General features: G+C 41.3%; 1 protein-coding gene across 7 annotated transcripts in view; it reads right to left on the reverse strand.

Moving 5' to 3' along the window:
- Positions 1–10,489: 10,489 nt before the first annotated feature.
- ZEB2 (zinc finger E-box binding homeobox 2) overlaps positions 10,490–11,161 on the reverse strand; it is a 131,286-nt gene continuing 130,614 nt past the window's right edge. For all 7 annotated transcript variants that reach the window (XM_057550638.1, XM_057550634.1, XM_007183027.2 and 4 more), the window contains one exon: positions 10,490–11,161. This exon is cut by the window's right edge and continues 4,715 nt beyond it. The gene's annotated coding sequence lies outside the window, so the exon portion shown is untranslated.

Here is an 11,161-nt window from a genome sequence, read left to right on the forward strand (position 1 = left end):
AAAAGATGGTATTTGCTACCTCTTTTGTAATTACCCACATTTCCCTAAATACTGAGGATATGCGCGCACAGTGTGTTCTGGTATATAAAATTTTAAGATACAAAAGCAGAGCGTCTTCTAGTACCATCTATGGTGGAGTCTTTATAAAAAGCCGCTTAGGATTCAAGAAGGAAGTAGTTACATTTCCTGGGAAAGAACAGTGAGGACTGCATATTCACCTGCTCTGTGATATATGCATGTGGTTTTCATTTTATTTAAAAATCGCTAATAGAAATTGTGCCTTTTCTCATGCCTCCCACTGTCCTTCAGTGCAGGATATATTACTCATATCAGACCCAAATTTACCTCTGGCCCACACAAACCTGCTGTTATCTTGCTGATTGTTACTGTAAATTACTGACATCAGCAAAGCTTTGTCAGGAAACTGAGGTAATTGAAAATTCCAGAGAAGTTGAAGAAAATGCATCTCAGATTACTTTGGGCTTCTTCCTCTTTTATTTAGTTCATGTTCCCCATCTGAGTCGTTGATAAAATAGCTTAAAAAAAAAAATAGCTTAAAGGCTATGCTCACATTCAGCATTAGGTAGCAGGCTTATTTATTCATGTTTCCCTTTAACCCACCTCACTTGGATTGTAGTGAGTTTTGCCTCAGTAATTTTACAATTCGATCAATATCTGGATGTCGGCAGTGTACGTTGTTGCTGTTGTATGTAATTAGTGGTTATGTGAGAAATGAAGTTGTTAATCTATGTGGGTAAAATCTGTGCCCCAATATAATCCTGTAAACGGTTTTCAAAAATCTTCAAGTGTGTTAAATTACACATTTCTGGTCTGCATTGGGGGTCCTTCCACAGTTCCTTATTTTTACATTGCTCACTTTCTATGTTATTTTCTCTCTTGTCACTGAATTATTCCTCTATTTGGCTAATGACCAAGGTCAGTGGGGACTAGATGTTGCTGAAAATCTCTTTCCAGAGGACTCACACATTTTCCAGGTTCTTTCTGGGTCTCCAGCTTTGTAGTAGGTGCTGGAGCCAGAATGTTCACAGTTTTGACCTTCTAGGAACACGTTGCCTTTGGGAAACCAGCCCTTGGATAGCACATTCACGAAGCATGTACAGAAGCCCAAAGGAGATGCACATCTAAGACTAGGGTTTCAGGAAAGAGGGGCTTCAGAAAGTGACCTTTGATCTATGTTCTGAAGGACAAAAAAAAAAAAAAAAAAAAGAGAGGTATGTTCAGGCAGATGCAATTGGAGAGATGGTGAGAGCTGATGGAAACGGAGACAAGGAGAAGCCAGCACATGAAAGCTTTGTGAACCAAGCTAAGGAATATGAATTGTATTTTGGGTGCTTTGGGGAACCGCTGAAGGATTTTAAAGTAAGGCTTTGCATAATCAAATTTGCCCCAGTGAATTAAATCAGTGTACATTTATTGAATATCTACTTGGTGGCAATAACTCATGGAGAGGTGGGACTACAGATAAGATGGTTCCAGCTTTAAAAAGCTCACACGTTTAGGTAGGAGAAGATTGACATGAAAGCATAAAAGTACCAAAAGAGCACCTTTGGCCAATATCAGAATGTGGAACGAGTTAGAAGGTGATAAAACCACAAGTATAGTTACAGGTGGCATGGGGAGGGAAGGGCACTAGTTATTTCTCTTGAGCACATTCTTTCAACCATATTTAAGGAGCTATGTCAACATAACAGTTATTAAGACTGTGAGGAAACAACGTTCAAGAAAGTCATATGTGAAGATTATCACGAAATATCTTTAAAGAGCCTGAAAGGGGGCGTTCCTCTATCTGCCAGCTCCTCCATCGACCCTCAGTGACAGCTCTCTTCCCCGCTGTGTTAGAACCAGCCAGCACCTTGGGTGAGACCGGGGCCAGTGTGACCAGTGAAAAGGCTATTAGGGCAATTCTTGAGACTTGATGGACGCCTGAAACAACAGAATGATGATGGTGATTGAGGAAGAGGAACAAGTAGGAGAGATAACAGGGGCTATGACTCACAAGACCTGATAACCCATTTAGAGCTATGGCATGATGACTCTCAAGATTTCTACCTGAGTGACCCAGGAAGTGACAGTCACCAGGTTTTAGGTGGGGGATGGTGGGCGGGAGGGAGACATGGCCACGTCCATCTTGGACATGTCAAATTTGAGGTGCTTTTGAGACAGTCAGGGGGCGATGTCCAGTATTCATTTGGATGTGCAGGTCTAGTGGACAGGAGCAAAGTCTTACCGGAAAGATGCATTTTTGAGTCTTTGTTGGAAAAGAGACTTCAGCATGGTGATCAGAACGAGGAGAGCAGAGAGCCCCAGAGGGACCCTGGAAACGCTACCATTTAAAGATTGAGTTGAGGGCTTCCCTGGTGGCTCAGTGGTTAGGAATCCACCTGCCAATGCAGGGGACACGGGTTCATGCCCCGGTCCGGGAAGATCCCACATGCCGCGGGGCAACTAGGCCCGTGAGCCACAACTACTGAGCCTGCGCGTCTGGAGCCTGTGCTCCGCAACAAGAGAGGCCACGATAGTGAGAGGCCCATGCACCGTGATGAAGAGTGGCCCCCACTCGCCGCAACTGGAGAAAGCCCTTGCACAGAAACGAAGACCCAACACAGCCAAAAATAAATAAATAAATAAATAAATTTATTAAAAAAAAAGAAAGAACACCTTTAGAGGGTCAACAAAATGCAGCAATTTAAAAAAGAAAAAAAGATTGAGTTGAAGAAAGCAGAGCTTGGTCAGTGGGTAGGAAGAAAACCAAGAAGACTGTGGTTAGAGATTTAAAGGAGGACTTTTAAAGAGGAAGTCATCAATGGAGTTAAAAGCTGTCTCTTCTGTGTGTAAAGATGTGCTATGATTTTCAAAACAAATTAAATACATTAGGTGGGACTGTTATTGCTAGTAACATGCAATAACTGACTAATGGCATATAAAAAATACCACAAAGCTTGGAGAAAAGCAAATTAAACCAGGCTTTTAAGATGATATACCATCTTCTAGAAATACAATGTAAAGGATGGCATGCTGGCTTCTGTGAAGAAGACGTAGAGTTGGGTTTGATTTTCTTAGGAAAGAGATGAGAGATTTTCAGTGAACCATCCCCTGACTTTCTTACCTGCGTCTTCTGTGGTCCACTCATGGGTAGGTGGGCAGCGGTAGGCAAGGAGTAATGGGGCAGAACGGAGCTCACAGCCACATCTGAGAATGTGTCCCAGAGCCTGATCTCACTGATTCCCAGCTTGAGGCCATTGGCTACCAGAGCAATATATCAATATATCAAAACACCCCTCAGCTGACTCACTCCTGCCTTGGGCTTTCATGTTGCCTTACTCACAGAACACCCGAGATCCTCCCCAAATCTCAGTGATGTAAAGACGTCACAGGAATTATTAGCCGATTTCCCAAGAGACTTGGAGCTGAAAATGGTTAAGATCTTACAGCAGTAATGAATCAGGGGAGAGGGCACATTTCACTCATTTCTGGTACTGAATTCAGACTGCCAAAAAACACAATAAAGGACTGCTTGGATTCCACCCCCCTTTCCTTTCATTTAAAAACGTTACTGTATTTTTCTGACATTTCCTACCTGAAGCAAGGTTTTGGTTCCCACACAACACCCTTTTCCTCTGCTTTCTGGTACTTCCATTATCTCGGCCTGCCCTCTGACACTGTTTCCCAATTTATGTTTTCCTTTCTCATTTCCCTCTTCTTAGCACTGACACAAGCCGCAAACCTATAACCATAACGTCTGACTCACTTGGTGCTTCTCCTGTTAATGGACACCATGTGGAACAGGAGGCAGGAAAAGACTCTTTACAGGAAATCAGACGATAATGCTTGCACTTTGGTGCCCTTTCAAATAAGAATTTAATTATCTTAATTAAAAAGATTACCTTATAGAAGACACTTGGGTAAAAGAGTAAGCAGTTTGTCTTTTTCCTGATGACACGCATCTCAGAACTAAAAGGGATATTCCTGCTGATCCTTATGTGTTAAAGCCCAGGCACCAGGAGAATGGTTGGATCAAAAATTGATCTTGAATTTTTTAGACCAACCCAGAGACTGAAAACTGAAAGCCTCACCATGGTTTGTTTGGGGCCTGTATTAGTTTCCTAGGGCTGCTGTAAGTACCACAAATTAGGTGGCTTAAAACAACAGAAACTTATTCTCTCACAGTTCTGGAGGCTAGAAGTCCAAAATCAAGGTTGGGGGGTGGCTGCTTCCTTCTGAGGGGTCGGTTCTATCTCTCTGTCCCAGCTTCTGGTGACGGCCAGCATCCCTGGCTTTCTTTGGCTTGCAGCTGCCTCACTCCAGTCTCTTTGATTTCACATGGCATTCTCCCTGCCTGTGCCTGTGTTCAGATTTCCCTCTTCTTATAAAGACACCATCCATACTGGATTAGGGCCCACCCGAATGACCTCATCTTAACCTGGTTATATCTGTAAATACCCTATTTCCAAATAAGGTCACATTCGTAAGTATCAGGGGTTAGGACTTCAGCATACCTTTTGGGGGAGGGGCACGGTTCAGCCCAAGCAGAGGGTTAGTATCAGGCATCATCTTCCCTTCCTTCAGGGGCCCGTGAGGTCCCAAATTTCTGGGTCCTCACCTGGAATCCAAACCTTCTCTTCTCCCAATAAAAGTGGACTTCCCTGGGCCCCACTCCCTCAGGACTCAACTCTCAGCTATAAACTGATCAATTAATCTAAGGGAAGATGACAATAGGCAAATATTACCCCTCCCAGGTATTTGCATTGAACAGATGACTTCCTGGAGACAGTGCCTTAACATAAAGGTGCTGATGGAAATGTTGCAGTGGGTAACATTTTCTTTCTGAGTGGACAGGTCTTCCTATGACCCTCAAATCATCACTGTCTCCTCCATCTATGAGAAGGATGGTTCCTGTCTACCTGTTTCTCTCTTAAAGGAAAGCTATTACCACAGACAATTTGATCTATCTTTGCATTGCTTGCATTTATTCATCCCATGATTGTAAGCGTGCCAGGAGAGAAGATTTGCTCCTCATGAGGAAGTCCATCAAGTAGAAGAATTTTATTTTAGAAGATGCCAACCTGGGGATCAACAATGAGGAATATGATCCCATTCTAAACCGTGGATGATTTTCAAAGAATGAACAGGCGAGAGGGAGAGAATTCAGTTGCTGGGAAAATAGAATAAAATAAACATAACCTCCCTCTCCTCTTGTTTTTCCACCTTGGTGTGGGCTGTGCTTCCTAGTCTTGCTGTGGAATGTTTGTCCTTCCCATCTCAGTAGTGACAGACTCACAGGCATGCCTACATGTCTGTCTCACAGGTGTGGGATCCGATACTTGCCAGCTTAGTGAGACTTTGGAAGAATCCCCCACAGTGGTTGTAAAGAGAAAAGGAGAGAGATAATAGTTCACTGGAATCAATAACCTACTTCCCCAACCAGCTAAACGTCTGAATAATAGCCTCGGCACTTGCCCTGCTACTCCCCCTCCCCTGGCTCTGCCACTGTCAGATTCTCTTCCCTTCTCCACAACTGGGAACTCTAAGGAGCAGATTGTTTTGGCTGGAATTAGCCGGGCACAGATGGTACCACCTGCTGCATGTTCCGTACTTCTTACTGGCTCCTCTCTCAGCTCTGTGAGTTTTTGTATTTTCTAGAAGTTCAGGGGAAGGGGAGATGGCTGGGGCCCTTGCTCATGCCTGATTCTAGCACAGCTGTTTTGAGCAAACTGGCAACTGCGGGGACTGCACTGGGTCGTGTTGACTGGGGAAGGGGCTTTCAGGGTAGCGTGCCACTGTGGCGGCCTGTTTGCTGTACCGAGTGCTTTCGTTTCCAAAATACAAACTTCCTTTGGCCCAAATCATTTCTGTTTTCCAGGCTGACAGATCTGCCCGTGACCAGACGCAAGGCAGGTGGTCTTGTGTGAGAGTCTGAGAAATGAGATTTCTCTCATTCTAAACTCAGAGGGGCATAGAAGGCTACTGCCCAGTTTACAGGGGAGGGAATTGTGATGAGACCACAAACAGGTTGCTAAATTCACTTCTGGGCTATTTACTGGGAATAATAGCTCATGTCTTCTGAGTCCCACAAGATAAACCTGACAGATTAATGAACTCCATTTTCTCACCTATGAAATCATGACATTGGACTAAAGGACCTAAGAAGGTCTCATTCCTTAAAATTCTCTGAATATTATCTGCCAAGTTGTTCTTGAATGCTTCCTTACAGGAGATCACACTGTAAATCATTCACATGGCTGAGAATTGTTTTCTTACTGGTCTGATTTCATCTTCCCTTTTTTACATGCTTTGTTAGACTGGCGTTTTTATCCTCAAAAAATCAAACTCATGTCTGCCTCAGGTACTTGCACCTGCTCTTCCCTCTTCCTGGAACACTCTCGCTCCAGATCTTCCCCTGGCTCACTTCTTCTCACCCCTCAGGCTCAACTCAGACACCACAGCCTTAGAAAGATTTTTCCTGAGACTCCCCTCCCTGCGCTCCAGCTGAGGTTGCCTGCCCTCCAATTCCATCTCATTCACTATTAGAGCACCTTCTTTTATTTTCAACAGAACACAGCCTTATGTGAAGTTATCTTACATAATTGTTTTGTTTTCCACCTTCCCCACTAGAATGTAGGTCCCTTGAGGGGGGGGGCGGATATTGTCTGATCACCACTGAATCCTTAGGACATGGAACAGTGTGTCTCATATAGCGTCACTCAACAAGATGCACATTAGTGAGGGAATGATGTTATTTTGTGTTTAAAAAAGGGAAACACTGTGGGGCTTCCCTGGTGGCGCAGTGGTTGAGAGTCTGCCTGCCAATGCAGGGGACATGGGTTTGAGCCCTGGTCTCGGAGGATCCCACATGCCGCGGAGCGACTAGGCCCGTGAGCCACAATTGCTGAGCCTATGCGTCTGGAGCCTGTGCTCCACAACGGGAGAGGCCGCGATAGTGAGAGGCCCGCGCACTGCGATGAAGAGTGGCCCCCGCTTGCCGCAACTGGAGGAAGCCCTCGCGCGGAGGCGAAGACCCAGCACAGCCATAAATAAATAAATTAAAAACAACAACAACAACAAAAAAAAGGGAAACACTGTGGTATAAAAGGGAGACTGCTTGGGACTTTGATACTGGTACATTTGCTATAGAACATGGAACTCAGCATTCTACTTCTTTGCATACATCTATCTCTGACAGAGTATAAGAAACTTAAGGCCAGTAATCTTGTCTTGTTCATTTTCGTATATCCTATAATACCTCACACAAGGTAGGCACTCAGTAAATTGAATAACTCTCAATGTTGTAACTGTTATTTATTACTATTATTTCCAGGACCACTAAATAGAATAGAATAGAGGTAGTAGAAGCATCAGTAGAAGCAATAAGAGTGTGTACGCCGTAACTGGCTTATGTTCTCAGCCCTGCTAATAACTACAGGATAATATGGGCTTTTCTTCTTTGTGAGCCCCAGACTGTGAAAAAGCAGGACTTTCAATGAGAGAGTATCTAGGTTCCTCCACTCTCTAATTTTCTTACATCTATTTCAGTCTATTCCAATTTTCCTGTTGCAGATTTATGAATCTCCAATTGCTCCTCTTACACCTTGTTTCTTCCTCTGACCACCTCTGGGTTGCTCAGTGCACATGCAATTCGGAAAAAGACTAGAGAAAGAATGGCACTGGGGACTCACACAGTGGGTTCAGGCTGAAAATTGTGAGTGGAGAGGCTCAGTGCAGCCACAGCTCCTCAATGGACATAACCACTGTCAAAAATCTTGGACGAACTAGTGAGTAATATGTATGAACAGCAGCTAGTCATTTTTAAAGAGCATTTCTCAAAATTGAGAATGTCTCTGGCTCTCAGTGAAAGGAGACTTTAGTCCAGACGTGGTTAACTGCCCTCAGATGATGATGTGACACCTTAGAGTAATATAGGGTTTCCAAAGTAGCTTATTTTCATTCCACTCTTGCATGGAAGAGTTCTTGTAGACCAGAACGGACTTCTTGCAGGAAGTAGGGAGGCTAACTCACTCCTTTTGATGTTTCCACATCATTTGAAGGAGCATTTTACTGTGATGTGTTGTAGAGAGCATTGTCAGGAGACTGGGGTTCTGACAGTCTATTCTTAACTGCTTTCTAGATCATTGTGGGGTAGAAACAACCAACCGGTGTGGTCTCAAGGCTATGCAGATTTCAGTTTTCTCATCTAAAAGATGCAGATGGTAGATTAATTAACAGCTTTTATTTTTCTAAGTGTTACAACCATCAAGATGTTCTTCCTCCTAAGCCATAGGAGAGTTTTATTGAAGAGTGAAAACAAGAAGTCATTGAAGAATGACTATTTCAATGTAGACACCAAGCATGCTATAATTTGGCCAGGTCTATAACAGAGTTATAGGCTGATTTGTAGGTGAAGGCATCTGACTCAAGGGATCACGACAATTCCTTGAAAAGTATTTGTACAAATCATTATTCCCACTTTTATTTTTAAAATTAAGGTAGTACATTTTAAGCAGCTAGTGTGGTTAGAACACTTCGTGTTCTGAGAAGATTTTTTTCGAATGTTCCCTCACCATTTAAAGCGAATGAAATGTTCTTTTTCATGGAATTATCTCTGATAATATAAAAACACTTTATAATGCAGAAAAGAAAAAAAAGTGTCTACTTAGATGTTAGGCTGATTATTCTCAAGCGTACTCTCTGAGCAACAGTATTTTAAGTGTTGAAACAAATCGGGCAGGGTGGTTTGTACTTCTCTGTTTCCCCCTCTTGCTTAGATGTACCTTAACCGGAAACGCATGAGCTCACACTTTCTAAGCATGTTCAATAATGAAGTGGTAGACCTCCACGGAATGTTTCAGGACTGCAGGAAGTGGTTAAGGGTTATTCAATAGCCGGTGTTCTCCCTTTCTGTCTGCACCAATCCCGGGCCGCACTACAGGGTTGGGAAATATCGTTTGTGTTGGAAGTGGTATCTTTCAGAAGAGAGGTAAAAACCAAGGTCTAGGTTGCTTTTGGTCACTAAACACACCATGATGTTTTCTGCGAGTGTAAGGATGTTCCTGAGTTTCCTTTCTGAATTTACATTCCTTTGTTCCTCTATATTTTTTTTTCAAGTGATTTGAAGACAGTATTCTTCTTTTCCTTAACGAAACTAGAATGAAGTGTAACTGTAATTCTTTACCCTGTAATAAGACTGTTTTAGGAATGGATAAAAGCGATGCTCCTTTAAGGAAAGGTCACAAACTAAAATCTCAGTTTCCTACAAAAAGAGTAAAGATAAATTAATATTTTCTCTGTTTTATTGTTGGAGTATCTGGTAAGTAATATAGAATTTTTTGGTGAAATTTTATTTTTCCAGTATCAACATTTTAAGTGTTTTCCATTTGTGTAGGATAACAATATACAAAATGTCTCAAAAGCACTCCTTCAGATTCCTTCCATCTCTTGGGTATTGTTTTTTTTTTAACACTAGCTATTCAAATGTACACACACAAAGTTAGCAATCTACACATGCACAGAACACATACACACACATACACACTCTCTCGCTCTCTCACTCTCTGTCTCTGTCTCTCAGTCTCTCTCTCTTACTACCCTTTGATTGCTCTGAAAATGGTCAGAACAGGATTATGATGCACAAATCTTTTTCTGAATGTTTCCTTATGTTAGATCAGTTCCTTCTGAGTTCTGTGCTTGCCAATGCTAAATTTCCTGCCAGGGCAGTAGTCTATTTTTAACACTTTGGGGGCTTATTCTTCGTTCCAAATCTAACAGGCATATTCTGTGGAGTGAAAGAGAGAAAAGCTGACTGGGTGCACTTACAAATCAGGATCATCAGGATTTGCAATTTCTGTAGAATCAAAGATATGAATGAGAAAGACCAATTAGAATACTTAAAAGATCATTTGTCACCACTTTAATCTTCATGTATTTTTTACTCATCATTTTCTTTGACTAAAATTATTAGAATCTTTGTCATATTCATCTCAAGGCCAAATGGGAATAGTACTGTTCATTTCATATTTTCAATATTTTGGAGCATTTTAACATGTCATACTAGATAATAGGTGGTAGGTGACTGTCTTCATAGAGGAAGTCTTAGTTTGTGGCATATTCAGCATCACATCATCTCAGTGTCATTTCTCTAATTCCATATTTCATATACAAATGAAGACTGAGGGATTTAGTTCTGTTATTTAACAGCATTTGTTTAATTCAGAGATTAATATATCATCTCCAACCCTGAAATAGAGGACCTCTGAAACATCAGACCCAAAAAATTGGACACGGCCTATTAGCCCAAAAGAACATGTTGCCAATTATCTCCATGTTTATTTAAATATTTAGCTCTAAAGGAAGCAATCATTCCTTTATACTTCTTTAAATTTAGTATTGACATTTTTATTTTGGGAAAGGAGGTCTTTTTTTTCTTTTTTTTTTTTTTAACATGGATACAGGAAAAGAAAACTCTCCAATAAAAATATTGTCTAAAAAGTTTGTTTTGTCTGCATGATTTACTAAATATGTACAATTTCAATTCACAGCGAAGGTAACAAAGATTTAAACAGCCAACATCACAAATGTCTCAAGTTCTAAAAAAAAAATCACTGTGCACAGTTTAACAATTTAATTGAATAAAAACCAAAGCTAAGCCTTCAGTCTGAATCTTTTTTATGATGGGCACAAGCCATGTATTTTCTTCATCTTTGTTACACGATGCATATTTCAGTGACTAAACGCCCCTTCCCATTTTAGTATATTAAGTTATGTCAGTACATACTTAAGAGAGGCAGAAATTGCCTCTTGGTACACCTATATGATTCTTGATGTGTTCACATATAATATTTATCAATATATAAAATGACCAGATGAGTCACCTGTGATTTTTTTTTTAATGTCTTCAAATGTAGGAATGTTTTGTTGCATGTATAAAATTTTTTAATTTATGGGAGTGCTATTTAAAGCCATAATACTTTGACCGGGGTGTCCCCTTGACATAAAATGTCTAGAAAGAACTATCCTACACTGGAAATACAGAGATTCCGTATCTCTACCCAATTCAGGTTTGTAAAGTTTGCTATTATATAAATCTGAATGTTGTGGTTACTCTCATATAATGGCCAAGTGAATGAACCAATTAATCATTAGAAACAAA

This window comes from Balaenoptera acutorostrata, chromosome 8 (genome assembly GCF_949987535.1).
Source record: "Balaenoptera acutorostrata chromosome 8, mBalAcu1.1, whole genome shotgun sequence".
Lineage (NCBI taxonomy): Eukaryota > Metazoa > Chordata > Mammalia > Artiodactyla > Balaenopteridae > Balaenoptera > Balaenoptera acutorostrata.